The sequence below is a fragment of the Lepidochelys kempii genome, chromosome 2 (assembly GCF_965140285.1).
Source record: "Lepidochelys kempii isolate rLepKem1 chromosome 2, rLepKem1.hap1, whole genome shotgun sequence".
NCBI lineage: Eukaryota > Metazoa > Chordata > Testudines > Cheloniidae > Lepidochelys > Lepidochelys kempii.
The window spans coordinates 107,826,502-107,842,219 of record NC_136381.1 but is presented as its reverse complement, the minus strand read 5'-3'; the positions used below and the strand labels follow the sequence as shown (position 1 = coordinate 107,842,219).

The window sequence follows — 15,718 nt, the reverse complement described above, 5'->3', positions numbered from 1 at the left end:
AAGAAGAAGTTGATTAACTTGCTTTTTGCACAATACTACTACATTTAGATTTTTTAAAGTCTGTTCATGGCTGAAATGTATGGGAGTTGTGAGATGGTAGGAGAATGATGATTTGGACTCATTAAAACAGAAACATCATGCCAGGCAGCTCTGTTGTTTGACCATAACTGAAATGCATGTGAGGTAAGTGACAAATCCTTAATATTTATTACAGTAAAAATAAAATCTGATTCTTGTCTGAAGGGCCATTTATCCATCATGTGTAAAGTGTACCTGGAATTTTTACCTTATGTAGTGATTCATCATAGACACTGATGGCAAATAATTTAGCAATTGTTTTAGTGGAACAGGAACATACTGACACTGTAAGACTCGTTTGATTCAGTGATTTGAGGACTAAAATATAAATGGATATTGCAGACTTCTCAGGAGTTTTTGAGTCAAATCCTTCTCATCTTATGTGAGTAGAGCCGCTGAGTTATAGGGATTATTTGTGTGAGTAAAGCAAGCAGAGATATGGGCCACATTTTGTAATGACTATGGAGAATTAAGTTATGAGGTCTGTATGGCATTTTCTATTTTAGGCCAACAGCTTTGAGGCCTCACTAACATGAGTCTGAGTCTTGTCTGTCTGAACCTTTTTGGATAATGTCTTGACAACTTTGTAAATTATGTAAAGCACATTGTGCTGCTGTTGTCATACTGTTACATGACATGGAGTTTAAACGATATTTGATTGACTTTCTTTCTACACAGAAATCTAGCACCAAAGGGCTTGATCTCAACAGGAACTGAGCAGTTCTGCTCCTACTAACTTCATTGGGAGCTAAGAGTACTAAGCACCCAGCCCTTTGCAGCAATAAAGCCAACAACAGGAGGAGAAATCTGGGTGGAGATGTTTTATTTCTGTCATGCAAGCTAAAGACATTACAAGACAGCCTCTCTCTCCTGATTCAGATCATCAAAGGCATTTGAAGCTGAAGCCCCAATGGTACAAACAAAAACGGGGGGGACTGCTGACAAGGCACTCTCTTTGGGGGCTCTGCCACTCTGGAATTCACCTGATGGTCAGAATAGCCTGAATTTAAGGACTATCAGGGTACAGTGCAAATCTTAGCTTTTTTTACAGGCTTTTGAACATAGTAGAGAATTGTGAGAGTGGTGAGCTGCTGGAGAAGAAGGGTGGTTTCAGCTTTTGATTTGCTTTGGTTTCTGGCTGTGGGTCACACTGAATGTCATTGATCCATGTTAGCTAAGTTGGAGTGTTCTTTGGAGGTTTTGTGTACTTTCAAATTATATCAGGGGAGTGTAGAGCATATGGACAGATACCCTTTTTTAACGTGTGCATATAAATACAAGATATGTAAAGTAAAGGTCTATCTGATTTCCATTTTAGGAACCATGGAAATATAAATGCCGCTGTTAGCAACCAAATATTAATTACCATGACTAGTGCTTAGATAATAATGGCAGCTCAACAGCTACACACAGCTAAGTAAATAACCAGGCTCCTATAGACTTTAGCATATGAAGACATTTATTCTTCTTTAACTATTGATGTGAATTTTGGTCTCTCCCCAATCTCCAAGTACCACTTGGAAACAGCTCTCTGTGGTGAGTATCACTTCCACAGATTTGCAGGGATTGGGACACAGTAACTATGTCCTGGCTTTCCTTTCAGATTGCTTCTATTCCCAAATTACGTGAAGGGCCAGCCAGAACTTGACCCATAAAAAGATCTACTCAGATATGGATCTTTACAAGCCCTGGTATTCATACAGTGATGTTATCAGATTTCCTAAATAATTTTGATTTACTCTACATCAAACAATAAAAAAAATTAAATGGGTGTGTTGATTCTTTTATTTGGACTAAATTATTAAATCAGCAAGCTTTTGATAGACAGGGGAAAAAATGGACCTCTGGCCTGTTTCAGTCTTCCTTGAGGTCCATGGAAAGACTCCCAGGGGCATTGGATCAGGCTCGGAATGAAGTTTTCCTTTGAAAGTTCAGTAAAACTTATCAATAATGTGCACAATACCTAACATTGTCCGAAAGAACACTATGGACCAAGCAGGGCTACAGTTGATATGACTGACAACAGAATTTGGCCCAAAATGGATAATCTGGTCACGGATGCACATCTAGAAGTATGTGATCTTGAGGTTGAGGGGACCTTTTGGTGAAGCTTTATGCATCAAGTAGCCATCATGATCTCAAAATTTGCTTTATTAACTGCACCTAAAAATAGGTAACCTAAACTAAAATGTACATGACAGTGAATTTTGTCCAGAACAACAGTGCTATTTTTATGGACAAAGCGAGAAGATTTTTATTGTACATATTACTAGTATGTAAAATACTATGGAGCTGCCGACAGTGACTCCATAGTAAAGACATTTGGCTATAAAGCCTATTCAGCCTCTTTGTTGTGTATGAAAAATACAACCTATCCTCCCAAATTTACAGCACTTATTCTTGAGCACAAGATGAATTTACAAATAAATCTGTTAATTTGTGTATGATTTAAAATAAATTAAAATTTGGGTCCTTTAAGAAACTTAGCATTTTGTCGGTCTTTTCTTTGTCCTGAATGATCTTAACACTGGAATAAAGTAGACTCTTCAATTTTCCATATAGTTAACAGAAATCTTGTGCATAGGCTACATTTGAAGAAATTAATTTGTAATTAAGATAAGTTATTAATGATCATTGTATCTAATTGTTATGAATGGAAATAAATATTTTAAAAATCTAATGTGCCTTTCAAAATCAATTTAATTTAATTTAGAACCACAGATACACTAAGTTGCCTAAATCAGAATCATATGGTCATCCTCTGGAGTTACTGCAGAGTAAAGTTGTTTGGGTACTTTAACTAGGTACTTCTTATCTTTAAATGCATGGATTTTTTTTCAGTAACTGAATTGTCTGGATTTCTAATGCTTGGTTTTGGGATGCCTACAGCATCCCTGTAATTTGTTTTTAACCTTAATTTGCTATATGATGGAGTTAAAGTTAAGAGCATGTACCATAGTTTTCTGTCGGAAAATAAGAATATATTGGTTTTATATATTATAACAGCCAGAGTTCAGAGGACTCTAGAATTACAATGCATAACTGTACACTCATCAGTTATTCATTTCTCTGCATTCTCAGAGGCTCAGATTTCCATTAGAGTGTATAGTTATTTCTTAGTAACTATACAGTACAAAAATGCCTGTACTCTGAAGGACATTAGCCAAATGGAATAGAGGAATGTACAGTGATTATGACAATCCCTCAGCTTTGATTGGTTACTGTCCTTGGTATTCTCCGTCCATTAACCCACAGCAAACATGGAAGCACAACTTCTGACTTACCTCTCTGCTATGTTACTCAGTACCCTACTTAATTTGTAAAATGGCTCCAGTTCAGAAAGGAACTTGAGCATGCACTTAAATCTATTCGGGAAAGTACTTAAGTACATGCGTAAATCCCATAGGACTTTTCTAACTAGGGATGTTTTCCTGAACTGGGGCCTCTGTGTGTGGAGAGAGAGGAAGGGGAGAGACTATTATCACTGCAACAGTTAGCTTGAGTTACCACATTCAAGCACTCCATTGACTTTAATGGACTTTAGATCAGGGGAGTTCAGAGAGGCAGTGGCCAGTCAGAACCAGCATGTTTTATAGTACCAATAAGAATGCAAGATTGAAAGCCTGGATGGTACATTTCATTATAATAACAGAAATACAATATCTTGCTGTTCCCTGCTAAATGATTAGCCAACATATTCTGGATGTTCATTCTTAGAGTTTGTTTACTCCAGGATATGAGTGTTTGAATATTTTGAATACAGGAAGCAGAGGAAATTTATTATTTCATCAAATATACTGTCACTTATAGCAGAGGAAAGAAACAAAAGCAACTTTCACAAAAAGCAAAAAGGCCATAAACATAAAGCAAATAGGACCAATCATGCTGCCGTTGACATCAATGTTAGAAGAATCGGTCCCAATATTTTGTTATATGTGCTATAGAAGTAGGATCACTACCAAGTGTAGCTTTAGGGCCTGATCCCACAAACATTTACACACAAGTAATTTTACTAAGGTGAGTAGATCCATTTAAGTTACTCATGTGCAAAAGTGTCTGGGACTGTATTTTGCCCGTATTGAAAATTAAATTGTATATAATTGTATGTAATAGTACATCATTGCAAAGGAATAATAAGTACAAAGCCAGAGCTAATCCACCTTATAATACAGGATTTTAGTTAAAAATTTTAACTTTGTAGATTGTACCATTTATTTTATTATGTGTAATTATATTACTCAATGTCAGCCTACTTCAGTTTTGGCTGCATTTTATTAATTGCTTATACAACCATACAGATATTATTGCTATAGTTGCCATTGCTGTATTAATATATAGTTATATTTTTAACACTTTTTAATAATGTAACAATGCCAATATTTATTTAATTTTTTAAAATATTTGAATTTGTGTCTCTCCCTCACCCCCATTTACAGTCAGCCATACGTTTAGAGGCACATGACAGTGCTGCTTATTTTTAAATATACAGCAGACCTAAATGTATAGCTTTCTTGCAGTGTTCTGAACCATTTTCATAAAGTGCTTATAACAGAGTGCCTCACAGACCACCTCCCCTCCCACTGGCCATCTCAAAGGAACCTTGTGGCAACTACAGCAGATGCTTACCTAAAAAAGTAATAGTAGACTGGACCAGGTACCGGCATCACTTATTTTGAAGCATGAGGCAGACTTGGAGCTACAGAAGGACGCAATTGGCAGATTAAAGGTGGGACAATTCAAAGAGGATCTGATTCACGTTTATTGTTAATAAGGGCCTGATCCAAAGCCCATGAAATTCAATGGGATTCTTCTAGCTGACTGCCATAGGCTTTGAATCAGACCATAAAAATTTAGGGGAAACAAATTAAGACATAGCTAAAAATACATTTTCTTATCTTTTAATACTGTTTTGTAGATGGAAATGAGAACAGCTAGCACCATGTGACCAACCAACTCTCTACAGACCATCACCTCTGTGATGAACCTGGTATAAGGATCTGAACAGAAGGCTCAACGGACTACCAGTGGTCAACTGTAATACTAATATCAGTGTTAACCCATATTTGTATGGCATTTTTCAAAAATTCATGTTCCTATATGCAAAATTCATATTCTATACTAATTATTACAGTATCTATTATATCTGTAAGATGCATACAAATGTAAAGTATCTGTTATAAAGCAGTTAAAGTCCAAAATATACTTATTTTAATTATCTCATGAAAAGTTTGGGTTTAATTTTTTGCCTTTTATTACCAAGGTAGCATAACATAGTTTCCACACTTTTACCAAAAGAGTAGCAGTCTTTGCACTGTACAAAGATCTTTCTTTGTTAATTCCTGAATACCACTTTAAAAGTGAAGAACACAAAATAGATTTTCACATCACTGATTACACTAATTAATTCCTGATAGTTTAGCAGCTACAGAATCTGCTGCCTAGGTAAAACTGTTTGCTAAATCACAGTTACTGAATATCAAAAAACCTAAACCTTTTGCATAAGCATATTTAGTGCCTTTTCAAAGCCCTTTGTTTCCACAGCACAAACTGCAAAACCTTCTGCCACTTCCACAGATAGTATGAACACAGACTGGACTCCTATACTGAAAATTCAGAGATATAACACAGTGTAGGACAACGCAGTATCTTAAAATCCAAAATGGTACCATGCAAAGTTTTAAGAACACTCATAATGAAATCTAGTAGATCCTTATTAAACAATGTTTAAGAGGAAAGGTTCATTGTAAAAAAAAGAAGTCTTTTGTCTTGTGTAGCAATTTTTTTTAAATGTATTTTGACTAGAGAACACCAATTTTTATTTTAAAATCTACTTTATTTAGTTTTATTAAAAACAGATACTGAGGATATTTTGTACAGTATGCCAAGAGATACTAATTGCCTATATAAACCTAAAATAGAAAAGTGCATTTTTCCCCAAATGAAATTAGATAGAAAATATTACACAATCATGGAAATAAGTAGAAATACTTACCTTCTTTCCATATGAAAATATCTTTTGAAGATAAAATAGACCTGGTGGTGGAATGAAAAACAAAACTGAGGTATATAATTCAAACACATATAAAAAAACCCCACATCTGCCTCCATAAAGAATGCATATTTCTAAACTTCTGTGCCTCTCTCCCACTCCTACTATTAAATGATAAGGACTCTATCTCAAAATACAAGTTAAAATACTCTCCTGTTTCCTAGCTGTAGGAACCAACATACTGTATAAATGCTAGCTATTGTTTCAGAAGTCATGCATCTCGCTGTACAAAATTATGGCCAGTTCCCAAGTGAAGATTTGATACCAGAAGAGCTTCTCAAGGCGTAATGAGAGCAGATTCAGAAGCACTGTGTTTCCCATCTTGTTAAAAGAAGTTGTTATTTTCAGTAAGAGATTTCCAATGATCAGCACATATTTTTCAGAGCATACACATATCATAATTTAATTGCTAAAGAGGGGGAAAAATCCTGTTAGTGCTACACACAGTTGTTTTTACTGGCAATGGTGTGCATTTTAAAAATCAAATACTTAAGTAACGTAACCATGACCAGCAATTCCTGAAAAGGATTTCTAACCTGAAAACAGGTAACTATTCAAATAAGGCACAAAACCCATATTGGCTTAATCTATGAAAGCACTGCTACTGCTTTCATAGTGCGGATTCTCCACACTGTTAATCATTTGCTGCAGTCTTTGTGCAAAAGTATACGGTATAAACAAACTAGTAACATAATGCCATCCAGTACTCAGGAGCTAAACAAAATCATGGAGAATCATTCATACTTTAAAACACGCTTACAACACATATGTTTTAACACGGTATATAGATTTTCCTGGGTTTTCAAAGTTAAAAGTACCAAAGACTGAGGCATTTACTAAGACATTTTTGTTCCAGTGTGATACTGATCCAATACCAGACATGATGACACACGATGGGCATTAAAACCACACTGTCAGCCTTAGTAAATTAGGAAAATTAGGTATCATTTGATGATATTCTATTGTTGCTATATTGTAATCACAGTAATTTTCACTGGTAATGGTGCTTCGTGATGAAGTGCGGTTCTCACAGGAAAATTGTGAAAGGTATCGAAAGATTCAGAATGTAGCATCTGGTTTTAAAAGCTCTTCAGATTCAAATTGGCATTTTACTTTATCTTGAAAATTTATTAGAGATTCAGATCATGCCAGTTTAAATGGAAAGGTGAAAGCAGGGTAATTTCATTCTATGAATTATTCAGTTTCAGACTGGTGAAATTGCCATCCATGAACTGATTCTCTGACAGTCTCTTTTGCAGAACCTCCATTACGCTTGTCATTTTTATTTCTTTATCTACGATCTTTCTCTCAGTTACTGAGCTTGTCCCTTAGGGCTCTGCTTCACAAACCAAGTATTTCAAATTGGCAATAACCTAAATGTGTTGCTGTCTCAAATCACAGTCTCCATAGGCTGTCTTTTCCAAATCATTAAAAACCACATCCATGATGATTGTCTGTTAGGCTCTTCAATTAGATGAATTTAAAAAAAAACAGAAAAGAAAAAGAGGAAGGCATCATATCAAAAACAAGAGTTATGTTCCTGTAACAGCCCAGAAGATAAAGTGATGCTTTGTGCTTCCTCCTTTGTTGTCAGTGTAACCCATTCTAGCTGCATAGCATCACGCAGAAAGGAACAACTGTTAAAGCAGACTGACTTAGTGCCCTGATTTCCAGCAAGAGCAGATAAGGACTGCATTACAGACAGACTAATCCACACAAATATACACTTAGAGACCAAGCACAATTAATAGCTGCTGACGGGGAAAGAAAAAAAAAAAGAAGCAACTGGATAACCGAAAGTAGAGTGTTTCATTCTCACAGGCTCCAACTGACACAGATTGCAATCCCAGAGACTCTCCACTTGATGGCTGGTTGTGTCATTGCTAGTCGACTGCTGCCCTGTATCCAGAAGGACTGGGATTGATTTAGGTCAGCGAGTCTGGTTTCTTGTTTGAGCTTTGCTCTAACTGCTGCAGTTTCTTACAATCAATCAATAGTGCCAATATTATATGTGACCCTTGGCTCGTTTAGACAGCTTCAGCAGTGAAGTGGCTGCAAAGGCCCCAATCAGACAGAGAGTGAGAAGTGCCGCCTCCTTTGTCCTATTCTTGCAGGTATATCAACCGTGGTATAAGAAACTATTAGTAAACAAGGTGGGAAACCAGTTGTTCTTCATCAGAGGCAATTTGGGTATCAGGCTCCGAGCAGTAGCTGCTCAGCTGAAAACGCTGCCAAGTTAGAAGCACATCCAGGCTGTATGTCTGCTCTTATGCTAACAAAAGTAAATTTCCCTCATACAAAAAAACCGATCGAAGAATAAAAAAACCTATGTTGCTTTGTGTCTAGTTCTATGCGTCTGCTTTGCCGCACTGCGACTAGAAAACTGCAGCACTAAGAGCTCTGGCAGTTGCGATAATGTAGAAAGCAGCAGCTCTGTGACACAGCAGTCAGCTGACTTGCAGTGTTATCATTCAATGTCCTCTATAGGATAGGGCCAGTTTCTAAGGTAGCACCAGAAGGATGACCTTGCATACAAAAATTGGACTAGAAAAAGTAGCTACACTCAGATACACCTGGCAGTGATTTTTGGTGCCATTTTCCATCTACATAGTTTTCAGCAGCTTCACAGGGTCTTGAATTTTTTTACAAGAAATTCCTTACAAGAATGGAACATGTCTATTGGATAGTTAACCTCCCATCATCAAAATAGTCAATATGATAAGCTATTGTTAATGACAACAGTTGCTATGACTGAAGTACAGTGTTACAAATGAACTAGAAAATGCTGAATTGTAAGTCATGTGCCTACAAAAAAGGTGAGGTTTATCTATGGAAGTTTCTTGCCTGAATATGAACATGAACATGTCTCTGGCACATATATACTATGGGGTTTAGTGCCTTAGAAATATAAGCCAAGATTTGGGAAGATATGTGTTTGAAGTTAGATCCCTATTTAGGCATCTAAATAAATGACCTGATTTTCATAGATGCTGCTGATTATTATGCAGCTCCCAACTGAAGTCAGTTGGAGCTGTTGGGTGCTCAATACTTTTGATAATCAGGACACTTGTCCAGGTACCTAAAGAGGGACTGCCAGGGGAGAATTTCAAAGGTACACATGGCAGCTGGGTGGCTAACTTCCATTCAAACTCAGTTGGAGTCAGGTGCCTAACTGCTGTTTGTGCCTTTGAAATTGTCCCCCTAGGATCCTAGATTTAGACATTTATCTTTGAAAATCTTGGCCACGTATAATTCTAAAATTATTCTTATAGTGATGGCAGTTCCATTAGAAATGGTTAGAACACAATTAACTCATCATCTGTCTTAAATCATAGTGAAGTCCTACAAAAAGGCATGTATATTGTACGGTCTAAACACACTCGCGTAGGCTAAATTTTCCCCTACATTCCTACTGTATGCTGTGCATCTCAGTGAGCCACTAAAGTCAATGAAAAATATTTATAAAGGTGTTACCCTGTGGTTTAACACCACTAAGGGCTTGTCTACATGGTGCCAGCAAAGCGCACTAGAGGCGGTATGGTTTGTAAAGTTGCACTCTTAACACCTGATGTAGACCTGATGGTGCATTCTAAAAAAGGACCCACTTCCCATTAATGTAGTCAGGACTATGTTACTGTGAACTGGGTATCTTTTAGAACAGACCAACAGGGTCTGCACAGTGAAGTTAGAGCGCAGCACGGTAGTGCACTTTACAAATCACATCTCTCTAGAACACTTTGCGGCACCATGTAGACAAGCCCTAAACTAAGCAAAGCAATTGCTATAAACTAGGTTGGTATTAATTGTAATGACTATCATCATACTGAATTACTTCAGTATTTAAGTGGAAGCAATATGGAATTATACTATAAATTAACAATTTGCACCAAAACCAGAATAAACTGTATTAAAATAACAATATTAAAAGCTTTGTTGTGACTTCTAAGCCACAGCTTTATGTTGGGAGAGAAATGGAAAGCGTGATGCCCAGATCTCCCTGATGCACATAGGGCAGACATCCACTGCTATTCTGCTTTGGGGGGCGGGGGGGTCATGAGGCATGTGTCCACATCCATGACCCAGCTAGTGAAGGGAAAATGGGGCCATCGTCCTACTTCCTCCCTAACCATTTTAGGGTGACTAATGTCCCAGAGGGCATTAAGAGAGAACAGTTCTGTACTCAGGAAAATACAAGAACTCCAATAGTAGCCAGCCCCTATACATATTGCAGAAAAGTGGGGAAGTTTCTTGTGCCCCCCACCCTTTCCCCTTGGCAGGGCTAACCTGAATTAGTTTTTGCTGTGTCTCAGCAATGCCACACATGGCATTTAAGATTGCCTTTTCTTTTACTGTTGTGAGACTCCCTAACACACACACTGGAGAAGCATAAAGCAAAAAGCAGCAAGTTAAGGATACCAGTTAGTGGAGCTGTTGGATGACTAGTACACTATGTCAAATGGAGCTTGGTTCCAGGAGTTGGCATCTACACAGTCCCGTCTCAGAAGCGTACACCCAAAATTTTAAGCATGTTTGCCTGGCAGCCCCAGACACTATTTGTTCCATGCCCTGAGAAACCCTCTTCTTCTATTTGCTCAGGGGAATCCCTCTTCCGTTGGGCTTCTCCTGGGGCTGAAGTGGCTGCCTTTTGCCCTCTCTTGGCCCTTCCACCATTATGTTAGTGGGAAAAGGGAAGCATGTCTCTCTTCTGCTGCACCCACCAGCTCTACTGAGCTGGCTGCAGATATAGCGTACACTAGCTAAGGAACACTCCGAAGCATAGGCACTAAGTTTTCTTTTTCCCGGGGATGCTTCACCCCAAGACTCCACCCCCTCTGCCTTTTCTCGCCCTTCTCTGCCCCCTCTGCCAAGGTCCCGCCCTTGCTCTGTCTCTTCCTGCCCCGCTCGAACCCCTCCCCAAGGCATCACCCACCTGCTGCTCTCTGCCCTCTCCAAAGCACATCCCCAGCCACCAAGCAACTTTTGCTGGTGGGTGCAAAGCACCCACTATTTTTTTTCCATGGGTGCTCCAGCCCCAGACCACCCATGGCATTGGCGCCTATGCTCTGAAGTGTTTCCCCAATCCTGATGCTTTATTTTGGTGAGAGGATAGGCAGATGCACCCTATTTCCCAAAGATCCCACAGGAATTGAGGATTGATCCTGAAGACCGTGCTGGTGGAATGGTGAAAGAAGTTAGTGGGCCCTAGCACAATGAGGGAACAAGTCCTGGGGAGTCACTGAAAGTGAGATGAGTGTGAAATGCAGGGCTGTACAAATGCCGTCGACCCAGATTCAGGAACCTTTCTGAAACCTTTGTTGGCTTATATGGACCTTTCAACCAGCCCTGCTTTCAATTTAGTTATCAATATTGCTGAAGGATAATGAACTTTCCAACAATGTGTACACAGTTCCTTAATCAGGCATGTTAAAAAATAATGTCTTTGGTTGCCTTAAAATACTTTTGCAGAAGGTGCATAGTTCAAACTACAGCAGACCCTCAGATTTCCGAACACTTCAAGAATGGAGGTTGTTCATAACTCTGAACAAAACATTATGGGTGTTCTTTCAAAAGTTTACAGATGAACATTGATTTTATACAGCTTTGAAACTTTACTATGCAGAAGAAAAAATGCTGCTTTTAACAGTCTTAATTTAAATGAAACAAGCATAGAAAGTTTCCTTATGTCAATTTTTTTAGCAGCTTACGTTTAACACAGTACTATACTACTTTTTTATTTTTTTGCTTTGCTGCTGCCTGTTTGCAACTTGTGGTGCCAAATGATGTGTATGTTGACCGGTCAGTTTGTAACTTGGGTGTTCATAACTCTGAGGTTCTATTGTATTGTCTAGTTCCTGGCCAAATTTTATATTATATATTTAAACTAGGACATTATTGCTCTACAGCTTGGAAACAGTCACTGAAATATGTAAAGTTTCACATTTTTTTGGCCATTCAGCCAGTCAACGAACAGGACAAATCAATTTTTTAAACAAAAAACAGAAAACTGCATCCAGGCTCATAAACTTGTATGCTAAGATTTAGGCAACGAATTTGAAACAACTGAGCTATTATACTGAAAATGTGAGGATCCAATGATGTTAAAGGGAAAGACCTGGCAGGTACTTAACTCTAGTACTGCTGACACAAAGCTATACTATAACTTGTTTTTAAGGCATAACCAAAAAGATTTATATTTTATGTGAAATGATGAACTCGGAACACTTTGCAACTCCTTGTGATGTCCCCACTTCCCCTTCTCCCCTACGAACATATAATTTCATTGTCACGCAGCATTTATGCATCTGCTAGTATTTTGAAGGTTTTTTCAGTGTGATGGAGTATACGCTGAGCCAGCAACAGTTAATGAGCTGCTGTGGGCCCATTCAGCCCTGTCCCGCTACACCTGCACTTACTGTCAGGTAATGAAGGGGCAGTTAAAAGGGGAGGATGACAGCTCAATAGCTGGCTGATCAGGGAGGAAAACAGACCTCCTCTCCTTTGCTCCTTGAAGAAAAGACTAGCCCAGAAACTGATGACTGCTGGAACCCTCTGGAAGAAGGTAGGCCTGCACCAGGACTATTGAGTGGGTTTTTTGTTTTGGAGGTTTTTTTGAGCAAAGCAAAGAAATAGTCCCCAAAACAGCTTTTTGGGCTGTCTAAGACCGCCTTGGGGGCCCAAGGACCTTTGGTGTATCTGTGCTGTCTGGGACAGGCCTGAGAGGCCTAACAAGCCTGTTGTATAGAACCCTTTCCCAAAGATGAGGTGTGGGAAACTGCCTCAATAAATGCAGTGGACTTTGCACCTTACTCAAATCTGCCCTGATGTTTGTCTTGGACCCTGTAAAGCATGGTCACATTTGGATAAAATCTGTGTCAGAAAATGCCTATTAAAACTGAAACTCTTTGTAAGAAAGAGACTATTGCAACACATTTCCCATTTTGAGGGGTTTTTTTAAGTTTTGAAATTGTCAAGATGTCCCTTTTGACATTTTCTAAACTAAAAAGTTCCATTTATTTAGGTCAAAACAACCTGTTTACAGTTTTAAACTAATTTTATGGTAAAATAAAATGTAAAAGGTTGACATCAAAATGAAATGTTTCATTTGGCACAATCAGAAATTTATTTTTTAGCTTTCCAGCTCACAAAATTTGAGATTTTGACTGTGTCCCAATTGAGGAGGAGGAAAATTAAAAAAAAAAAATAAATAAACCAATTTTTCTTATGGAAAGGAAGTCATTTCCCTCCCAGCTCTACTATCCTCACCCAGTTTTGCCATTATCTAGAGTTTCTTCCATAGGTTCTCCCATGTACAATATACCTTGTTTTTCCCTTTTTATAGCTACCCCAAATTGTTTTCTTATTATCTCTTCCACCAGAGCTGTCCTTCTCAGCAAATGTGAATACTGTATTATCCAAAGTGTAAACAAAGGCTGACAAACCAAGGTCCCAGTAGATAATCTTCTATATTACTACATGATTAGTCGTTCTCAGATTTATCAAATGCTGCATCAAAATAAGGTCATAAAATCCCTAATTTGACCCTGTCCCACCATCCTAAGTGAATCCCTGTTTACTGGCACAGGGAGATTAGATTACCCTTCATTCACCTCAAAAAAGCAACATCATGTGGTATATACTGAGCATATCCGAGAAGTCCTATGGATGACATGCCCTGGACAAAGACCTCTCATTTGCCTTTCCTTTCACTGATATTCATGCTACATGACATGTAGCAAACAACACTACAACTTTCTTTCATATTTCAGATCAGCAATTTCCATTTTCTTGCATGCATGGTGTTTTACACAAATATTTTTATTTAGTTTTTATACTAACACTTTTATTTCTAACAGCCAGCTTTGTTTATACTTTAATTACTTACATGAAAGATTATCCACATAATTATCAAAGCTGAAAAAGATACATATTCTGAAGGAGTGTAATCTCTTTATTAGTTTATGAACCCTAGGTCCCACAGGGAGAGTCACAAATTCATTGTCCCGCTAATTTCACATTTAAGTCTCTGCATTAGCTATAAATGTGTAAAACAGAAGTAGAGAGTTCCTACGCATCTGATGTCATGGGCATTATTTTCTTTCACCATATGTCCAAAGAAACGTGCACTCAACCAATTTGATCTTGATGCAATTGTTTCAGAAGGTAGGATATGAAGTGGGATTAAGAAATACACCGCTTCTCTTTCACCTTGGTCACAAGCATAAGGTTTTTGATCAACCCAATTCTGCACTTAAACCTTGATTTCTTCCCCCCCTCCCCCCCCATCAGATACTGAACTGTGCTTTCACACTGCCGTTCTTGTATACACTCTGGGCCAAATTCAGAGGCCCTTACTCTACTTTCATTCAGTTCTTACAAATTCCTCCTCAATGGGAGTAAGTGACCCAGGATTTGTTTACTTTTATTACCTTTGTCTAAGTAAAATTTATGGAAACTCCAGAAAGCACTGGAGGGTGGTATATAGTGTAGTGTGTTGGTGTTCCAGGCAGACCATTTACTAAAGCAGTGCTCTACAACTTCTCCATATATTTTAAAACAACATTTCTCCCTCCCTCACCCCCAACCAGGTCCAAGTTTTGCATAATTTTTACATCAGGCCAGAAAGAAGAGAGGTGGCCTAATATTGAAATGGATATGACATCCCATATACTGCCTCCCGTCCCTGTATGGCTCTGGAGCCCACTCCCATTCAGCCCCTGACTCAGTGCTGTCACCCCATTAGCTTCTGAGCCTGTGCCCCAGTCTGTCCCACCCCCAAAAGCCCTTCTGAACCCCAGTCTGTGACCCCTTCCAGCAGCCCCAGGAGCCCCACTCTTCCTCCAAACCTGGCTCCACAGGCAGGCTGCAGTTACTGCTAGTCAGCCAGCTGTTCTGCTACCACAGCACCTTTGGTTGTGCAAAAGGCAGAACTGCAGCAATTTTTTGGGCAGAATGTATTTTCTGCGGGGGGGGATTCTGCAGTAGACATGAATGCTGCACGTGCTCAGTGGGGTAGAATTCCCTGAGGAGTAAACTAAGTAATGGTAACAAAATGAAGTAGTATACACAAAGTTGCAAAGTGATACTTTAACACTCCTCAGTTGTCTGCCAGTTTTCCACTAAAGATGTACGCTGAACTGAAAAAGCTTGAATAAAATATATTGAAACAATTGTGATTTTTTTTGTTTTAAAGAAAAAATGGGGAAAGCAGATTCTCAGAAAAGCAAGGCAAAACTGCATCCAGCCACCAATCATAACCAGAATCTCCAAGTAATAAATGTTTTTGAAAGTGGTGTTTGGTATCAAAATCCAGTTACTTTCATGTTAGCCATTATTACACTGTCATTCATCTCTCAAACTGTATTAAATGTAAATAAAACTAAATATAAATTAATCAAGCAAGATATAAAACCTATAGACATGTTGCAGTACCTGTTCCAGCATATAGTATTTCAGTATTGTGACAGGGTCGGGCCAGATGGCTACAGGAGAGTAATCCTATTGGGATCCGGGAAATGGGTGGGCAAAGCCCTCCCCCACCCCGGCCTAAGGGGGGATCCACAGGACCTGGACACAAATAAATACGGGGGACAA

General features: G+C 38.6%; 1 long non-coding RNA gene across 7 annotated transcripts in view; it reads right to left on the bottom strand.

Moving 5' to 3' along the window:
• The window catches only part of LOC144930212 (uncharacterized), a 125,623-nt gene that overhangs the window by 74,098 nt on the left and 35,807 nt on the right, over positions 1-15,718 (bottom strand). For 6 of the 7 annotated variants that reach the window (XR_013635340.1, XR_013635338.1, XR_013635343.1 and 3 more), the window contains exons 1-2: positions 6,071-8,523; positions 4,705-4,774 (exon numbers count right to left, since the gene is read on the bottom strand). This is a non-coding gene — a long non-coding RNA (uncharacterized LOC144930212). Of the gene's footprint in view, positions 1-4,704; positions 4,775-6,070; positions 8,524-15,718 lie in introns of those variants that run through there. The other variant, XR_013635337.1, reaches the window with a different exon arrangement.